Genomic DNA, 21,563 nt, shown 5'->3' on the forward strand with positions numbered 1-21,563 from the left:
TTTTAGCTTTTTGTGGATTTCTCCACCTATTTGCACTTATTCTACCTGCTCCGGTTTGTTGTTTTTCTAAACATTCCTCATCAGGTGTTAATTTTGCTTGTTTATTCCCCATTGTCAAAGATTTTGCTGGGCTGTCACTGGCACGCTTGACTTCAGAGTGATTGCTGATACGCCCTTCTACTTCACTTCTAAAAAATGAAGCGGTATCAGTTTTACGAGATAAAACTCAACCGTTCTCATTTGTCACCAGTACGTGAGCCTCAGCAAAGAAAACAAATAAAATAGAAGTAGTTCAGCAGCGTATTGTGCTGTAAAATCAACTTACTTCCAGACACATACACACATACACACAGATAGACATTTGCGCGCTTTTACTAATTCGGTTCCTTATGGCGATTCCTAACCTATTTTATTTGTCGGTTCATTAAGGCGATTCCTAACCTATTTTATTTGTCGGTTCATTAAGGCGATTCCTAACCTATTTTATTTGTCGGTTCATTAAGGCGATTCCTAACCTATTTTATTTGTCGGTTCATTAAGGCGATTCCTAACCTATTTTATTTGTCGGTTCATTATGGCGATTCCTAACCTATTTTATTTGTCGGTTCATTATGGCGATTCCTAACCAAAGTAGTGTTTCTCACCTCTCAGACGTCTCACTGGCGATTCGGATCGTCAGACTGAATCCCGCCGCCGTGGACCAGACTAAAAACACCGGCCTGGACCCGAATTCACACGTTCCAGGGCTTTCGGCCTCGTCTAAGAGGGCTGTGCACAGACTTCGGTGCTGGCTCCACGGCGTCAGGAAACAGTATGCCAGATCCTGGAACAGAGTCACAGATAACAGTTCTGATGTTTCTGCCCCGGCTACGAAGGACCAAAATAAATGTCAAGAGATTTATTCTAAATGACACTTCTTCAGCTGAGAGTCTAAGAGTGAAGAGACACACACTGTAGATCTTTACTTGCAAGGGCGGTCACAGAACGCTCACACCAGAGTGGGGGCCCTGTGATGCGCGCTCTGTTCTTGCACTTGTCTTTATTTATATGCAAAAATAATACAACAGTGAATACGTCTATTCATAGGCAGAGGAAAGTTAGTGCGTAGGGAGTGAAGATAAGAGTGGTTTAGGTGTATGCGTGTGTGTTGTGAGATTCAGAAGGATTCAGCCTCTCTTCTTGTTAGGGAGCGTCAGATAAGAGTGTCCAGCTCTTCCTCTTCCTGGCAGGAGTGAAATAATAACAGCTTTTTCAGCTGTGAGAAAGAATTTATAAAACAGTCCTGTAGTGGACAACAGTCTAAGTCATCAAAAGGTCATCATACAGTATTCTATCATATGCAAACTTATATCATTAAAAGCTTATACTGACTACTAAGTACAATTTTCCATTGACAGTTACACTGTTTCTTGACATATTATACTGCTGAATCATGAAGAGCATGTTGGGCGCAGAAGGCCTTGTTGTTCTGATAGTAGAAGAGACAGACCACATTCCATACCCCCACCTTTACAGAGAGCAGAGACACAAGGAGCCGAGGTCATAACTTAGGCACCGTGTGAGAAAACATGTGAAGGTTTAGATTTTTTACGACTAGGTGGGGGGCCACTAGAGGCTATAAAAGGCTGAGTAACCCGTCACCATTTTGAGACTTGCTGTGACCCTCTGCAGGCAGGTCTCCCCATCATGATGGTTCTGATGCTCTTAAGTGTTGAATTGTATGGAAATAAAATATTGTTGATTGAGCATTTATACACCGAGTATTGTCCTTCCTTCAGCCCAAAGATTAAAAGAATTGGGAGATTTTAACAGCACTGTCTGGATTGATTACAAGAAGGTCTATGACTCGATGCCCCAGGATCCTTGAATACCTAGAACTATACAAGATCAACAAGACCCTAAGAGCCTTCATCAGGAACTCAATGGGGATGTGGCGTACAACACTAGAGGCCAACTTCAAGCCCATAGCACAACTCACCATCAAGTGCGGGATCTACCAAGGAGATGCTCTGTCTCCACTGCTGTTCTACATAGGCCTGAACCCCCTCAATGAGATCATTAACAAGACTAGCTACAGATACCGACTACAGGATGGAGCAATCGTCAGCCACCTCCTATACATGGATGACATCAATCTGTATCCCAAGAGTGAACAAGACATCGATTCACTGATCCACACCACCAGGCTATACAGCAATGACATCGGAATGTCGTTCGGACTGGAGAAGTTAGTCGGATGATAACAAAGAACGGAGGGGATCACACTACCACCAAGATGCTAGCAGGCAGCCATAATCAAGTGACCAGCATGGTATACAGAAACATCTGTGATGAGTATGGCCTGGAAACCCCAAGGTCAAAATAGTCATTCTCAGTCGAGAATGACCGAGCTAAGATCCTGTGTGCCTTCCAGATACAGATGGACAAAATGATGATAGCTAATCAACCCGACATAGGAATGGTAGATAAGCAAAAGAAGACGGCCGTAATAACTGATGTAGCAATACTGAACGACAGCAACATCAGGAAGAAGGAACACAAGAAACTGCAGTAGTACCAAGGGCGCAGAGAAGAGCTTGAGAAGCTCTCAAGCTCCCAGGCCTCTGGTAGAGGACCTGGGCTTGAAGGACAGACTGCCTGCATGGGTGAGAAGGGATTTTTTTTTTTTTAATTTAAAAACGATTCTTTCTTTTGCCGATCATAAAATCTACAGTTCATCCTCCTGGATGACAAACAGAATGACAGACAAACAAACATGAATCACAAACACGATTTGCCTTAGCTCTGCCTTGGCAGAAATACAGTGATTAAACTCACAAGTTTCATCAATAGGAATTGCTTTGCTGTATTCTGTGAAGAAAACAGAAAGGATCCTGTTTGCTGGATCTCCTCTCCCTCCTCTGCACATGTAGAAACCTCCTTCTGAGACATAAATAACTCCATTTCATTCGTTTTCTTTTATGAGTTGGAGTTCAGAAGATACTGAATCATGTCTGAACCAGTAAAACTTACAGTCAGCAGAGCCCTCCACAGAGCAGCTCAGTGTCACACTGCCCCCTGCTGGTATGTCTGAACTTAGTGCTGTCAGTGTGGCTCTGGGTTTACTTGCTGTTTAAAAAACAAACAAACAAAACAAAAAATATCACATTGTCAAATCCTTCAGGAAGCACTTCGTTAAAGAAATTATCACATTTAACACATTCACTCAATAATGTATCATACTTTTCATATATTAGATTGTATAAAGCTACTGTATATAGATTGTCTTTCTAGGCTCTCAGTCATCCAGGTCAAGGCAATCTAAGGAGCCTGGAAAGAAAAGTCACTGGATTTTTTCTTCTTGAAGAAACAAAAATCTTCTTGAAATCTCTTGAAGATGTTTTGCCTCTCATCAGAGAAGATTATTCAGTTCTAGGAGGAGCACTCCTCACCACACTGCACAGCATACACGTTGTTGTTTAGCTTGTTTTGTCCTTGGGATGAAACAGTTTTTGTCTGAGGGTGTGGCTGTGTCTGAAGTGCACTGGGATGTCATTTTTGGGGAAAAATTCTTTGAGTTTCTCTAATAAAACTGCTTCAGGAACTTTCTTTGCGTGTATGTGTTCCTTTCCCTTCTGTTATAGAAGGAACATTTTCTGGCCGGTGTTACAGGGTGTTGATTACTCCAGGTCTGTGTTCTAGAGGGTGGTGGGAGTCAAAGAATAGGAACTGGTCTGTGTGTGAACTTCCGGTAAACTTCAGTGTTGAGGTTTCTATTCTCCTCAATGTGCACAGCACAGTCCAGAAATGACAAACTATTATCCTTTATATCTTCCCTGGTGAACGTTATGTTTCCAGCCACTGTTGATGTGAGCAGTGAAAGTTTCTACTTCTTGAGTTTTGATTTTGACCCAGGTGTCATTCATGTATCTGTACCAGTGGCTACGTGCTGTCCCTTTAAAAGAGCCAAGAGCCTTAGTTTCCACCTGCTCCATGTAAAGTTTGGCTACAATTGGTGACACTGAGGAGCCCATTGCACATCCATGTTTTTGTCTTTAGAAACCCTTGTTGTATTAAAAATATGTGGTGGTAAGACACAGGTCTAACGGTGCGTTCACACCGAACCCGATAGACGGGACCAAAAAGCGCCAGACGCCCCTAGCTGGTCGCGTGCACATTTGCACCTCGAAGCCCACCAAAGCAAACTGGTCGTGCTTTAAAATATGCAATTTTCACGCAGGTGAAGCGGAAATGTGGGAGGAAGTAGTGCCAGACAGTATGGTTTCAAGATGGCAGCTGTCGATCTAGTGTTTGAAGAGAGTCTCCCTTCTCTATTCAATGTGGAGAGCAGAGCAGCGGCGTAAAGGACACTTTACACATTAGTCATTACAAAAATTTATTTGAAATAATATTAAGATACTCAAACCGAAAAACATTAAACATAAATATATAAAATGTAACTATTTAGAGAGAGACAAAAATAAAAAGGACCCAGCTTAAAGTGGAAGAGCCTCAGGGAGAAGGAGGAGAAAAATAAGAACATTGTGCCTGCTGCCTCATCAGAAAACTACTGATTGCTAGAATGATTGGCTTTGGCTGGACCTGCCCCTTTGAACTAGGTCAGAGCATCACGTCACCAGGCTCCTGATTGGTTGTTACGGTGCGACTTGACAGTGGAGTTCAGATTTTTAGATGCGATAAGCGTGAATGCACAAAATGCACCACACAAACTGCAGCGCATATTTTACATCGCGCTTCAAACGCGTCAGTCGGGCTACTTGGTTGCACGAATCAGGCAATCAAGCGTTTTCGCGACACAAATCTGCTTCTGAAGCTTCATCGCGGTCCTCCATTGACTTTACATGTAAACCTGAAGCTCTGGTCGCGTCTATCGCGTTGGGTGTGAACGCATCCTAACAGTGTGCAAATCTGATAAGGAGTAAAACAGTTTCTAACAAACTGTCTTCCTGTGTGTAGTAATTTTCTGGCAGCCTCTACAGCCTAAGTTGTAGGTATCCAAGTGAAGAGTGAGGCCACATCTAAGGACACTATGGTTTCATCTGGATCAAGTGTTTCTGGATGTTGTTGGTGAAGTCAGTGGAGTTTTTGATGTGATGGGGTGTATTCCCCACAAGGGGCGCTAGGATGGTAGTGAGGTGCTTGGAAATAAAGTTGTAGGTGGCTGAGTTTATACTGCTAACAATAGACATGAGTCGGATTCCTTCTTTGTGGATCTTTGGAAGTCCATACAGTACCTTAAAAAGCATTCATATCCCATTGAACTTTTACACATTTTGTCACCTTACAACCACAAACTTTGTTTTTTTATTTAGATTTTCTGTGATCGAACAGCACAATTATGTGATTTCACAAATGTGAATTCACATAAATGTGAAGCGGTACAAAAATGGTACATGGTTTTCAAAATTTTAAGTAAATAAAAATCTGAAAAGTTCGCACTGGAACGGTTCGCAGCCGAGTGTGAAGTGGCGGGAATGAAGATCAGCACCTCCAAATCTGTGACCATGGTTCTCAGCCAGAAAAGGGTGGAGTGCCCACTCCGGGTCGGGGACGAGTTCCTGCCCCAAGTGGAGGAGTTTAAGTATCTTGGGGTCTTGTTCACGAGTGATGGGAGAAGAGAGCCGGAGATCGACAGACAGATTGGTGCTGTGGCTGCAGTGATGTGGACCATGTACAGGTCTGTTGTGGTAAAGAGAGAGCTGAGCATAAAAGCGAAGCTCTCAATTTACTGGTCGATCTACGTCCCTACCCTCACCTATGGTCACGAGCTGTGGGTAGTGACCGAAAGAATGAGATCGCGGATACAAGCGGTGGAAATGAGCTTCCTTCAAAGGCTGGCTGGCCTCTCCCTTAGCGATAGGGTGATAAGTTCGGTCATCCGGGAGGGGCTCAGAGTTGAGCAGCTGCTTCTCCACATCGAAAGGAGCCAGTTGAGGTGGTTCAGGCATCTGACAAGGATGCCTCCTGGGCGCTTCCTGAGTGAGGTGTTCCCAGGATGTCCCACCAGGAGGAGACCCAGTACACGCTGGAGAGATTAGATCTCTCGGCTGGCCTGGGAATGCCTTGGTGTTCTCTGCTTAGGCTGCTGCCCCCGCGACCTGGCCCCAGATAAGCAGAAGAAGATGGATGGATGGAAAATCTGAAAAGTGTGTGTGTTCATTCATGATGCTGCCACCACCATGTTTCATAGTGCTGATGGTATGTTTAGGGTGATGAGCAATGTTACTTTTCCACACACGTAGTGCTTTGCATTTAGGCCCAAAAGTTCAACTCCGATCTCATCTGACCAGAGTACCTTCTTCCACGTTTGCTGTGTCCCTACCAGGGTCCTGGCAAACTGCAAACAGGACCTTTTGTGTTTTTCTGTCAACAATGGCATGACTTACATTTGTCTTGTGGACAGATTCTCCCACCTGAGCTGTGGATTTCTGCAGCTCTTCAAGAGTGACCATGGGCCTCTTGGAAGCTTCTCTGACCAGTGCTCTCCGTGCTTGGTCTGTCAGTTTAGGTGTGCGGCCGTATCTTGGTAGGTTTGCAGTTGTAGCATACTTTTTCCATTTTTGAATGATGGATTGAACAGTGCTCCCTGAGATGTTCAAAGTTCTGGATATTTTTTTTTTTTTAATAACCCAACACTTCTTTAAACTTATCTACAACTTTATCCCTGACCTGTCTGGTAACTTCCTTGGTCTTCATGTCGCAGTTTGTTCACTAATGTTCTCTAACAAACCACTGAGGCCTTTGCAGAGCAGGTGTATTTATAATGAGACTAAATTGCACACAGGTGAACTCTATTATCTAATTGGGTGACCTCTTAAGGCAATTGATTGCACTGGATTTTATTTAAGGGTCTCAGAGTACACAAGGCTGAATACAAATGCATGCCACACTTTTCTGATTTTTATTTGCTTAAAATTTTGAAAACCATGAATCATTTTTGTACCACTTCACAATTATCTGCTACTTTGTTTTGGTCTATCACAGAAAATCTCAATAAAAAGCATTTAAGTTTGTGTTTGCAAGGTGACAAAATGTGTAAAAGTTCAAGGGTTATGAATACTTTTTCAAGGCATTATATATACAGGGTATAGTGTCCCCTGGAAGCAGACAGTGGTATGAGTACATTTACTCTATAGATTTCACTTATTTAATAATCATTCTTCTATAGTGTTCCCCTGCATATTTAATGATAGTAATCCCGTTAAAAGAAACCAAAGAATGTTCTTGTTTCCTCCTGCTCTGTTAGGCTGTTTCAAATTATTGTGCAGTAATCAGACTATTTTAATTCAAAATTTTACCTTCAGACATAGTTTTAGTAGTTTCTGGAATTGTTCATTCTCTGTCTCTATGCCTTTAATATGATATGCATTCATACAGTATGTGTATCATTTGATAATTAGGGCTTTGGCAAATTCAAGGGGCAAGAAAAATAAAGAAATATGCAATAATGTATGCATTTGGAAACAAAGAAAAAGCAAACAAACAAAAAAAACAGGAAAAGATTTCTCACCTTCAGCATTTCCATGGAAAAGAGTACTGAGCATTAAAATAAAGATTGGAATCTCATCAGACCTTATGAAACCTACAGAAAATGAAATCAGAATAAACTAAACACACCATGATCATACTGGTTAAAAACAAAATCTCCCATTCCCCACTTAAGAAAAACAGGTTAAACCAACAGAGACATCAGTGTGTAGCACTCAAACCAGTCCAGACTGCATTGTACTTACTGAATAACCCCAGCATGCAGAGCAAAGAGGTCCACATCCTCACATTCAGCGTCATTGCTCTGCTAAACTGAAAGTGTTACTTTGAGAACAAAGTTATTATTTTTCTTGGTAAAGCCTTTCTTCCCCTTTTCAGTGAGCTCAGCTGCTACATTTACACAGACCACAGCAGTTGTGACATTTCTTGTTCACTGTAGACATTCACTTCTTCTTCTACAAAGGTTTATACATTGTGCCCATGAATACAAAATGTAGCACTAGGGTTTATCTGAATTTTATTCATTTTATAGCATGACAAAAAACAAAATTAATTGTATCATATCATGTCATTACCTTACTTGCAGAATATTACATTTGTCCAATGCTTTTGCATCCACAGTATATATATATATATATGTGTTGTGTGTTGACTTGCACATTTTTTTTCCTTTTCTCTAACCTTTCTAGTCACCATGTTCTCTCTTATTTACTCGTTGGGTGTGTTTATTTCAACAGAAAGGTTCAGATATAACTTCCTTTCTTTTCCACCAGCCCCAGAAAATTTACCTTCTTTTTGCATCCTTGTAATTTACAAAACACCACCACTGTGTGTAATCTGCTTTGATGGTTTAAATGGTTTTGATGGTCCTTTTTTTTCTTAGTTTTTCTAAGACGATGAAGTTTAACATTTTTAACTGTTTATATGCTAGATTTTATATAATATATAGCAAACATATATATAATACATTTGCTTTCCAGCCTGCAGCTCCATATGGTGGCACAAAAAGTCTTACCTTCCAATTAGTGTTGTACGATATAAAATGGCTGCTTAAGGTGCTTTTCTATTCTTTCTGAGCATTCAAAATGTTTTTAGATTAGAAGTCACATTCATGCACTCACACACTGTGGTGAGGCGTGTCGGGGGTAACACGCCTCACCACAGTGGACCTGCAAACGGACCTGCAAACTTTTTGACTGATGTCAATACACACCAGTTCCCTTACGTTAAGAAAGTAGCAGTCATCATCCTCAGTATGTTTGGGTCAACGTACACATGTGAAACAAGCTTTTCACACATGAACTCAGCAGCTCTCATTGTTCACTGACTGACAACACGCTTCACCATTGCTTTCAGATTGCACTGACATCTTATCAGCCAAAAGTTGCTGCTAATGTTCAGAAAAAAAAAGTCACTTCTCCCATTAATAATGTCAGGGTAACTGTAGCTTACATATCAACATAATGTGGAATGTCTAACAAGCCACGACTAATTACAGGGGTTGATATAAAACAAACTGTATTACCTCAGTGTGCAGCAGTAAATGTTGTATTCTTATGAGTTACTGCTATGGGTTTGAGTGCTGATAGCTTTGATAGGATTGACTGTTCTATTTCAATTCTGTTAAATGCACTTTAAGATGTGTCTGGGTCACCACAGTATTTATTTATTTATTATTTTTTTGAAAGACAACTTTTTTTTATATTTCAAATGTGAAGAAGAAAAGTATTGCTGCTACCACAGACTCCCTTCAGTTATAGCTCATTAATTGTTTTTTATGGAGTTTTTGGTGTGCATTTGTGAGATGTCACCAGATTTAAAAGGGACAAAATGAATAAACATTACTTGTTTTCCAATACGTTTGTGTTGGTTTTAAATATATCATGATATGCTGCTTAATGGCTCCTAATTCCTTGATTTGAAAATTAGCTATCTGTCCCCTTGTCCACACAAATTAGTAACAACAAGTTTAATCATCCATTTGTGGATGTAAACATAGTTAACTGTGACTCAGTACTATCTGGCTGCTATAAAATCTCTGCTCATGCTGGATGTTAGACATAAACTCCCCTCTGTCTCCTTCTCTCTCACTCATTGTGTTGGCACAGATGTAGAGAGCAGCTGCCTCCAACTGTTCATCTTTTTGTGCCATGCAGTTAGCGTCATAAGGAGTGGATGGAGCTACATTCATGCAGTGAAACATTGCCCCCCACCCTTCCTGTGACAGCTACTGGATGCTTTGGGAACAAACTCTGCACTGACAGTAACGTACGTCAGTCAACATGTAGCAAATATCAGCATTGTTTAGAAGAGACGCTGCCAGCTCATCATCATTTATTCCTTTGGACTTCGCTTTCACAGCTAACTCCAGCAGTGAAAGCTACTCTGCATTTGAACCTTGTTTGCTACTGTTGTCAACATTTCTCAATCTAGCTTCTACCTGAGATATGTGTCACAAATGCTGCTGATAAGAATCATTTCAAGTAGTTTCCACTTTTAGCTGTGCCATTGACTAGATTATCTGTCATTCCACATCTGCTTTTGTATCTGCATTTCATCTCCTCCTCCTGTTGGGCTTAAACCAGAAGTGACTGTGTTTTAAATGACAATGAGTGACTTTAAATGAATGTTCTCTTTTAGATTCATGCACAACACTGAACAGCTGTAACATGTACTCTCAGACAGACACACAACAACACAACTTATTTATATCACACTTTTATTAACAATGTTACAAAGTGCTTCCCAGAAAGAAAATTATAATATATAAAAATAAAGGAAATTGTTAAAAACAAAAATAAACTGATCTACAGAACATTAAAGTTCATTAAAATTATTATCTAATGGGAGAGAAAAAAGTGAAACACACTTAGTGATTCTTTCTGAAGCAAATATAAACTCAGACTATCAGGATCATTGCTTTGAATTCAAAATTGTCTCCTTTTCACTCAAAGTGACTTCAAGTTTTTAAGAGATTTTAAAGAGAAAAACAGCTAAAGAGCTGCTGTTGAGATTTTAGAGCTGTGTCTGAATTTGGATTGACATCATTGTAGTCAGAGCTGTCCTCTGGGTCACCACGTTGCCCTGTTGAGGCGATCAAATGAAAGCATTTCAAAACAAACTCCCTCTGTTTTGTCCACAAATGCATTTATTATCAGTGAGAATAATTACCAATGTATATTTTGTATTTCAAATCTCACATTTTGTGCACTCACTTGTCTTGTTAATGACTTTGAGCTGAATCACAGATGTGACATTGGTGTAATCACCTTCTGCTGGACCTGAAATAATAATCTGATTGACTTTCATGTTAAACACAGTTATTGTATAATCATCCAGCTTCCACAAGCTCTATATTAATGAAAGTGTAAACTTTACCATTTTCAGTGTTTTCCCATCTTCTGACTGTCTCATAGACACAACGATCACCTGCAGGTCAGAGAAAATCAGTCACCTCATGTCTGTGATATTAATTTAAACACAAATATTCTTGCAGATAACATTTATATTAAAAGCTGCAGCAGATGTAATAAGAACAGTCTTGTTGCAAATAGGATCAGAATATTTAAAACTACATGAAAAACTAACCATGAAGAAGAGAGGAGTACACGTGCTGCTGATCTTCACCTTTATTAAAATATACAACAATACTTTTACTTTTACATAAAGCTCATGATGCATTTGTGTCTTTGAATGATAAAGAGTTTGGAGTAAGTAAAGGAAAAGGTCTCACTGTTGGTCGTTGTGCAGCGATACAACAAGAGCAGGAGAATAATAATGAGAGAGACTCCACAAACCAGTCCAACAATCAACCACACAGGAGATGAAGAGCTGTCAGCTCCTGACACAGTTACTGTCACAACAAACGATAAAGCTTAATTATATTTTATGTTTCATAACATCAGTTTAGAAAATATCCTATTTTCTTTGACTAGAAATCTCTTTGAATCAGTGTCTCCTATGACTTGACTCCCCACAATGAACACATCGACACAAGTCCAGTCTCTTAAATTTCCTCTTAAATGTTGACTTCAGTAAATCTGCTTTACAGACTTTTACTATATAAATGTGTCAAACATGACAAATCTTAATATAAAGAAACAAAAACTGATGTTTACATTGAGATTTTCTGTTTCCTGTCAGAAACTGTCAGCATGACTCTGCTCTGTGGTTTCATGTTGTGACTCCTGTTCTATACTACTTGCAGTGTTACTTGTAGAATTGCTGCAGAACTAATTGTGAATTTATGTTGATTTGGAGATTTGCTGAAAGTGGTTGTTTCACATTCATAATCCCACCTAGTCTCCCCTCCTTGGATCACATTCCTGACACTGGTTCTCACGACTCCACATTTTACATGACTATTCATGTTCAACCATTTCCAATAAGAACATTATTACAATGCCAAAGACGTTACCATGAGATATAATGCTGTTTGGCCTTCATATTAATCCTCAATCATCAATCTATTCAACATAGTTGCTGAATACAAACTCACCAGTTGTGTTAATGTGAACTTCTTGGCTGTCCTCTGTGTAGTAAACTGGGTTTCCTCTTCCTCCTCTGCACCTGTAGAGTCCTTCCTGTGAGACACTGATTTGTCCATTTGATGTGGAGACAGCATCCACTGTGGTATCATCTCTGTACCAGTAGTATTTCCATCCAGATGATGATGATGGGGTCACAGAGCAGGTCAGGGTCACACTGCCCCCTACTGGAACAGTTGTGTGATCAGCTCTCAGTTTGGCCTTTGGTTTATCTGCAGTTCAGTTTAGAAAAAGAACAAACAAATAAATGACTGAATCTAAATTTTTTTTTTTTTTTTAAAACTAGGTGGAAATGGTGAACATGACCAAATCTTTATGACAAGATAAAATAAACTATAAACTCATTTTTGTCAACACTGTAAAACTTTTATATTTTCTTTACAGTATTTAAAAAGTAATTTGTCATGGTCTGGTGACTCTGTGTTTATGAATGAATGAATGAAGTCCATATTTGTCACTTGCGGTTGCCTGCAGTGAAAATGGACCTATTCCGGCCATACATATATTATACAAACGTCACATTACAGGTCAGAATAGGTAGCATTTAAGAAAAACAATGAAAATACACAACATCAGGAACAGGAGGAGAACAAAAGGACTCTACTCAGACTGGGCTGTACTAGGAGAGCAGTTTGTGTGTGTCTGTGTCAGTTGCATGCATATGTATGTGTGCGTGTGTGTATGGCCTGGTTATTGGCCTATATTTGTATAGCGCTTTACTTGGTCCCTAAGGACCCCAAAGCGCTTTACACATTCAGTCATCCACCCATTCACACACACATTCACACACTGGTGATGGCAAGCTACATTGTAGCCACAGCCACCCTGGGGTGCACTGACAGAGGCGAGGGTGCCGGACACTGGCGCCACCGGGCCCTCTGACCACCACCAGTAGGCAACGGGTGAAGTGTCTTGCACCTGAGTGCTTCTTGAGAGCAAAACTTTGTAATGAGAAAGATTACTGTAGTAATGTGTCTGTAATAAACTGAGGCCATTTTCTGGTCTTTGGTTCGGCTTCTATGACCTGAATAAAGGTGCAGCATCTGGTGCTCATGAGGCCAAACATCTTTCCTGAAAATCTGCACAAACCTCAAACCAAAATACATAAAAAGAACTGGCGACAACTACACAAGCATAGCCCCTGGTAATTACAGTTTTTCATTTTAAACCCAAGCTTCAAATTCGACTCTATTTCCCAGAATGCAACACTGCGCTATTTTTTAAAAGAGATCTTTTCTTCCAGTGGAAACACAAAGCCTTAATGCAGGGATAAAGGAAAATCTAAACAGCTTCCTAAGAAAATCAAAACTGGACGGACAAAAGTTTTTCTATAGTAAAGAAACTTTTTTGTACAATTTGTAAACAGTAATCTGTATCCACATGTAAGACGTGCATTAAAATATATTTATTTATATTTCATAGAGAATCCATCCTCTGTTATTTGGTTTTGTCATTATTTTTTATACCCAAGTCATACATATGTATCTAGTTATTTTGTGTATTTATTTTGTATTTGAAAGCTTTCATTTTCTTTGTGACCTTTGACTTCCCACACATGTCACTTCATTTTAGTTTTGAAGGAGGCCCTGCTGGGGAGAGATGAGATTATGCTAATGATCCTGTTACAGAGAGGTTAAGCACAGTAAAAGTGCTAAAATGGTTCAAATCTTGGTTGCTGTACTCATAGACACGGCCTTATAGTGAGCAGGTGGCCGTCTGATCTCCTTTTTCAAAGCTGTGCATGTAGAAGCCCAATCACATGAAGATGCTGAACTGAATTTATTTTTATTTAAACAGTGTTAGAGAATAAACTCGCCTCAGCAGGCAAAGCAACTGCTGACTCTGCTGCTGAGTTTGCAGCAACAGTGTAAGTTCAGACCGGCTACACACAGTGAAATGAAATGGCTTCTTTCTTTGGCCTTGATCCCCCAAATTTCATAAACTGTGTCCTGGTGGTTTAAATGTAACCTCACTGAAAGACAAACAGACTGAAGAACTGCTGGTATCACTGCTGTGATTGTACTTTCTGCTCTCAGTGTGACTCTGACTCTGACTGGCACCAAACACAAGTTTATAATCTCACACAGGCGATCTGTCTTACCTCAAAACTACACAACAGACGTACCTGATTTGTTATTTATTCATTAAAACTGTCGTCTCTTTACATTCCCCTTTAAAGGAATCATTGTAGAGTCACAGTGCACTCAGCTGTGTGTCTGTATGCACAGTGAGTTTCTTGGAGGGTCTGAATTGTTTCTTGATGTTGAGTTTAAACAGACGTAGAAATGAAAACAGGAAACTTCTTTTTGAATCGTAGACCAACTTACTTAAAACTGTCAGTGTGAAGGCATCACTCCATCCTGTTAAGAGATAGTCACTGTTACCCCGACATCTGTAGTCTCCACTGTGGGACACTGAAACTCTGCTGATCCTGTATTCACTGGATGTTGGAGGGCTGTTTGTGTTGGGTGCTGTCCATTCATATTTCCACACCTTTCCTTCACCTCCCTGAATCTCACATCTGAGAGTGATTGTCTCACCAGTGAATATCTGAGACCAGCTGTGCTGCAGCATCACATCGGTGTTGTTGGAAACTTTCCACAGCAAAATTTCTCAGTTAGGACACAAAAGGAATGAATTAACATTTTCATAATTTCTGTAGCTGAATCTCCTCCTGCTGGATGATGGAAAATAAAAATATTTTCTATGAAAAGTTCGATTAACAAGAGTGAGACGTTTTAGTCATTTAACACCAAAGGGCCATAGTCCGTGACAAACATAACAAAATCCTGGTATATCATTATATCATTAAAAATTCAAAAACATTGGTACCAGTTCAGCTCAGTGGGTGAGCAGTCTGGTCAGGTTCGAGTCCCAGCCTGCACCCCTTTGCTGCATGTCTTAATTTCTCTCTCTCTCACTCGGGTTTCCTGTCTACATTGTCTCTATCCAATAAAAGCTAAAAGGTCTGAAAAGATCATCTTTAAAAATTAGGAGCATTCATGGTTCACACATTTCATGTGTAATTAATGCTTCACAGGTCATGATGATGTCGATGACTGTAGCCGTGCTTTTAGGTCACATTTCTGTCTACAGAGGCACAATGGGAGGTGTTTGAACGCTGCATACGTGCATCACCCGTTATTATAGCTTTGATTTGCACAGAGGAGGAGCTCCAGGTCACTGAAAGTCGAGCAGGTGAGAATTTCTGTTCACTCGCTCTGGGCGGTCAGACTCCCACAGAGAAGAAGTCTCAGTTTTTACCATTTAAACATGTATGAATAAAATTAAATGTAGACTTCTGGTGAAGCCTGCATCTCCCAGCATGCATTGTTACCTTTCTGTCGTAAGGACAAGTCACAAAGTGTGTCCCACTCAGTGTTCAGTTATGATTTTCAAATACAAATAAATATAATATTAAATGATTTTTTTAGTGACATAAAAACATGCTTAGGAATGACTGACCCATACATTTATTTTCTAACTTATTATTATTGTCGTTGTTGTTGTTGTTGTTGTTGTTGTTATTACATCATAAAATTATGACAGATTTCTTGTCCCTTATTGAATACTCGACAGGTATTACTTTCAGATTAAATGTTTAAACTTACCAGTTTCCTGAATGATGACTGGATCACTTTGTGCTATGAGTGAGTTTGTGTCTGTTCTCCATCCTCTGCATTGGTATTTTCCTCCTTTAGAGATCCTGATCACTTTATCTGATCCAACAGCTTCTGTGGACTTCACTGCAGATGAGGTTTCTCTGACCCACTCATATTTTAAGTCAGCAGAGTGTTTCACATCACAGGTCAGTGTCACACTGCCCCCTGCTGGTATGGTTGTGCTGTCTGCTGTTACAGTAACATTCACTTCATGTCCTGTAATTAAGAAATACAAAAAACAAAAAAAACAAACAAACAAAAAAAAACACTGAACATATTTGATGCAAATGAAGTCAAAAAATATCACAACTCAACTGAAAGTTAGTGGAGTTACATATTAGAAAGCTTCTAATTTAAATTTAATCATAAAAACATCAAATGTGGGAATATTTGATGAAACTAAAGAAGATGTAGAAATCTGGAGTGTGTCATGATCCCGGGTCTGACTTTGTGTTTCTGAGTTTTTGGAGGTTAAATTCTTTGTTTGTTTGTGTTTTTACTTTTGTTTATTGTTCTTAATTGATTCTTGAGTATTTTATGGCTCCTTTAGTTCTTCTTTAATTTAGTCTTTAGTTTAACTTTTTCCTTCAGTGTTGTCAGTCTCACCCTCCTGTGCATTTAGGTCCTCATCTTTCATCACATGACAGGATGAAGAAGTTTGATGTTTTCTTTTCTGCACAGTTCAGATCAATAACTTTAACCAGCTGTATTAGGTTCAATGATTTATCCACTAATTAAATATAAAACAGAACTAAATTTTCAGTGACAATCAAAGGTCACAAACTCTGCATTAAGAGGTTCCACATATTTAGAAATGGAGAAACTTTGGAGAATTCAAGATGTTTTATTCTAGATTAAAATTTTAAACTCGCCAGTTTTCTGAATGATGACTGAGTCACTTTCTACTGTGACTGAATTTGTCCCTTTTATACGTCCTCTGCAGGTGTAGATGCCGGCGTCAGAGGTCACAAGTTCTCTCTTTGATCCAGCAGTTACTCTGGTCTTCTCAGAGTCAAAACTGGGTTCTCTGAACCAGTCATATTCAAAGTCAGCAGAGTGTTTTACATCACAGGTCAGTGTCACACTGCCCCCTGCTGGTATGGTTAATCTGTCTGCTGTCAGAGTGACCTTCACTCCAAGTTCTGTAATTTAGAAAAAGATCAAAAGTATAAAATTGATGCTGTGAATGTTTGATGCAAACTTAAATTATGTGAATCATCTTTTGAAGCAAGGGCGTAGATTTGGTTTTGGCATTGGTGGGGACGAATGATTCAACCACCGAACCCTGCCCTGTTTCTTTTTTTTTCTTTCTGTCTTTGCTTCTTGATAAAAAAAGGAGAAATATACTTGCCTACATATGTTATTCTACATGCTTTTAAACCATTTAAAATTACAATTCATAGTTTTATATGTGAATTATATAATGTTAAATTACGATTAAACAAATGTATTTTAGACTTTAGTTTACTTCAGCCATATTCCATATAAATCAGGTATCATACAAAAATAAAAATAGCTTCAAATACAGTCATGACAATAAAAGAATATGACTTTAAGGACTTAACAACATTACTTCAGTTATAGGACACCAACATCTCTGATACATTAGCACTAAGGGAACACTGAATGACCTGGTGGTTTTTGTCCATAAAACTACTCCTCTAAGATTACCACAAAGTAAAAGATCTCTCAGCAAAATTCTGCAAGATTTTAGGCACTATTGCCCCGATCAAATCAGTGAGCTGGGATTTTTTATTCTAAACATAAACTACTGTTACAGCAAACACATGCCTTCTCCTCTCGTTAACTGAGATAAACTGCTGGTTTTACATCTATACTGTCCAGTCTCTCCTGGTGGACATACAGCAGCATTGTTTAATCTCATTTTTTTATTATTAGTCCTTTATTTATCCAGGTAAAAAATCTCATTGAGATTAAAAGTCTCATTTTCAAGAGAGACCTGGCATCATGGCAACAAAAGTCAAAATACACATACCATATAAGTATAATTTGTATAAAATGTATAATAAGTATACATTTGAGTCATTGTTGACCTTAGCCATGTTTTTAGTCTTCTGAGAGCACTGAAGCTTCTTTCAGCCTAAGTACATGCATTTTATCCTCAGATTAAAATTATTATTCTGTGCTTGATGTGCCTCACCTTTGGCCCTGGCTCCTCCCCTCTGACTGCACTAGGACATATTGCTACCTGATAAAATAACACACTGAGTCGTGCCATATAAAAAGTGGGACATGTCAATTCAGATTATTTGTCAAATATACACTAATGAATCAATTTACATCAGCAGCCTAACAATTGTCATGATAATAAATACTAGTTAATCTATAGCACCAAATCATCAGTCAGTCACCTGTGACCTCGCCTCTTCACCTCTGTCCGAGCTACAACATGGCAGAGCTGCCTCTGTCACCTGATAAATAACAGTGAGACATTCCAAATACATGCAGTCACACATGTGCTTCAAATACAGTCATGAACCAACAAGTCATCATCCAATCTCATCTGTGACCTTGTGTCACCATTACTCTCTGAGCTTTGTGTTGGTTCTTCTGTCACCTGACAAATAGGACATACATGACAATAAGAATAAAATGTGGAGCTGCTTCAGTGTTTCTGTCACTTTGTGCAGATCTTGACTCATCAGTAATGTTTGTAGGGTGAGTGCATTTTTAAAACAATTTGTGCAAACTGCACTACAAGATGGAATATTTGCAAAATCATGACTATCTCATGATATTTTGTCTCAAAAATCAACCCTATGAATATGTCAGTACGATGAGGATGAAATTATTGTGTCACCAACCTTTTAACGTTAGACATATAATTTTAACAGCCTCTGTAAACTAATATCCTGGCTTGCTCGAGGCTGCCGTTTTCTCTGACAGTTTCAATCAAAATTAGAAATGTTACTCTGAGACTGAGAGAACTAATAGTGCTGCATGTTGTGCAGTTAGTTTCCAAAACACGTTATTCATGGTTACATACAATTTTAGACTGATGTGGGCCAAAGCCTAGCATAGCCTGTAACGTTATTATGATGGACACATTTTATGAGTGAACTTTGCTTTAAGCGACTTACAGGTTTCTTTGAAAAATACTTTCTTATATCCAGGTTCTTCCTTTTTGCTGCCATCCTCCTCTCCTCCTCGCAGCGCAGGCTTGCCGCTGCTAAAACTAAACAGAGCTCCCTGAAAGGCACAGCCAATCACATTGGGCATATTTGTCACATGACGTAGGACTCCAGTAGAGAACGTAATTTAACTCTTTCTGCACCGCTGGGTGAATGAGACGCTGACAGATCGTTTTTTTTTTTTTTTTCGATCTATCGGGTTTGTTTTTCTTTACTCGCAGAGATCAAATTATTGGTGGGGACAATTCAATAATCGCTGGATATTGGTGGGGACGTGTCCCTTCCGTCCATGCCAAATCGACGCCCTTGTTTTGAAGCCACAAAATTCAACACACTGAACATCTACACAGACTTTGGAGTGACGTGTTAGACAGCTTCCAATCAAAACACCAAATGAGGGATGAAGGTAACAAACTCTATGCTGAGCTCAGAGCAGCATTTGGTTACCATGTTTGATATTGGATTTTCCTTGAATTTGTCATCAGTGTTTTATAACTCCAAGAGGTAATCCAAAAAAATCCCACTATATAATCCAGCCAACATGCCAACAGCATCACTCAGTGAGATAATCTGCACTACACACACTGTTAATATTTTCAGATCAGATAAACATGAAAAGAAACTTAACATGGTTTTATTAACATTTTAACCAATAATCTCAATGAAATGTTTGGTTCATGATACAAAATATAACACAGAGGACGTAATTTAGAGCAACACAGGAGAAGCTAAATAATAGTTAAGATTAACACATATGATATAAATGGAAGAAAAAACAGTTTCTCACCTTCAGTGTTTCCATGGATGACTGTACTGAGCACTAAAATAATGAAGCATCATCAGACATTATACAACTGACAAAATCACAATAATTATATAAACTGAGGCTTTTTAAAGGTAAATCTTCAGATTGTACAGTTATTGCTCATCATCAAATTTCTGTGTTTCTATTCGCTGTCAAACTGGCTGGAAACATGAAAAGAAATCTAGTCTGCTGTGTTGAAGCTGTCAGGTAAACAGGTTAAAGCAGTGATACACTGTAATTGTCACCCGTGAGAAACATTTTCCTTCATCACTGCCATTCAAACAGTAAAGGTGTGTATTGTACTCACAGAATAACCCCAGCAAACAGAGCAAAGAGTGCCCCATCCTCACGTCCAGCCCTGCACGCTGATCTGCATCTAATCTCAAAGAGTTCGACTTTGCATTGATAATAAATGCAGAACAAAGAGAAGCTGCATTTAATGTAGATAAGACCAGAGTTTATATTCAGCTCCTCCTTCTATCACCTCTCTGTGCTTCCTTCCTTTTACACCGACCTCAGACAGCTCCTGTAGCTTTGACCACAGCAGTCGTGTGACGTGTTCACATTCAAACTTTTTCTTGTTTTGTGATACACAGGTGTCTTTCAACCCTATTTACAAGTTGTTGCTTTTGCATTTTTTCTCCGCTAGTTTCTGTTTAAATTTATTTGATATATTTTCCTTTACATATCAAAGAAACTCTGTTTTGGGGGAAAAAATATGAAAAAAAAGTTTTTTAAAAAGTCCTGAAGTACCTTTCTTGTACTTAAAGTGCAAACACTGAACAAAAACATACAGAAATGTAAGCTTGATGTTAAAGCTTCTAAAATTTTTGTTTTCAGTTATTAGTTTTGAATAATTTAACTTTGGTTTGATTTACAGATTTATTACATTGTTTGATGAAGAATGATGATGTTGATTTTACTGAAAGGCTCAGCTTCTCCATCACAGACCAAACTCCTCCTGGATGGAGCAGCTTAATGTAACTGCAGAGTCCAGCAGACAGATAAATATGAGTGAAGAAAAGGTTTGGTTATAAAAACCATCATGTGTTACAAGTTAAGATCTATTTCTAACAGGGTAGAAATAGAAATTATTTTCATTTAATTCACACATGGATTAACTTTTACAGCACATCCATACAGAGACTGAAAGGCAGCTGCTTTTCAGTGTGAGAAACAAACTTTTCACATTTTCCCACAAAGATTTTATTTTCTTTATTGTGTCATCACCACAATGATGCTACTTTTGTCTGTTTTCACACACTGCCATGCATACTTTAATGTAGCATTGATAACTATTACTATTATTTCAGTACAGGCAGGTCACATAAACATGTGTCATCCACACGGAGGTCAAAGTGAAATTCCCACTGTGCTCTTTGTCTGTGTTCCTTGTTAACTCTCTGCTGTGAGTTGATAACATGAAAACAACACAACTGCTAAACTGAAAACTTCAGGCTGAAACCACAGGCTGCATTTCCTCCTTTCATGGTGATACAGCCACAAACCACGAGGTCTTCAACTAGATTAATATAAGCCTGTGGCAGAATAGACGGGGACCAAGGATCACACACACACACACACACACACACACACACACACACACACACACACACACACACACACACACAGATGCATCGTAGCTGCACAGGAGGAATAAAATGTTGATCTGTATTGTCACATTTGCAGTTTGATGTTTTATCATTGTTTGGTATTGCTGCTTGAATGAAACTAGTGAGAATTTATTGGGGTTTTATTTCAGCATTTTAAAAGTTTTAAATAAATTAAAAACATAAAACATTCCTAATGTGTAAAACCTTTCAAAAGATGAATTCAGAGACACAAAAATGAGTCAAAAGCAACCTGCACTGGTGCTCAGCAGCTCAAAATGTTTTCACATCTTTAACTG

At 39.0% G+C, this 21,563-nt stretch overlaps 1 long non-coding RNA gene across 1 annotated transcript; it reads right to left on the bottom strand.

The window, feature by feature from the left end:
* Positions 1-10,317: 10,317 nt before the first annotated feature.
* LOC109201643 (uncharacterized) lies at positions 10,318-11,099 on the bottom strand. The gene is made up of 3 exons (XR_003217496.1): positions 11,077-11,099; positions 10,704-10,917; positions 10,318-10,572 (listed from the first exon to the last, which is right to left on the bottom strand). It is a non-coding gene; the product is annotated as an uncharacterized LOC109201643 (long non-coding RNA).
* Between the last annotated feature and the right edge of the window lie 10,464 nt (positions 11,100-21,563).

This window comes from Oreochromis niloticus, unplaced genomic scaffold (assembly GCF_001858045.2).
Source record: "Oreochromis niloticus isolate F11D_XX unplaced genomic scaffold, O_niloticus_UMD_NMBU tig00001146_pilon, whole genome shotgun sequence".
NCBI lineage: Eukaryota > Metazoa > Chordata > Actinopteri > Cichliformes > Cichlidae > Oreochromis > Oreochromis niloticus.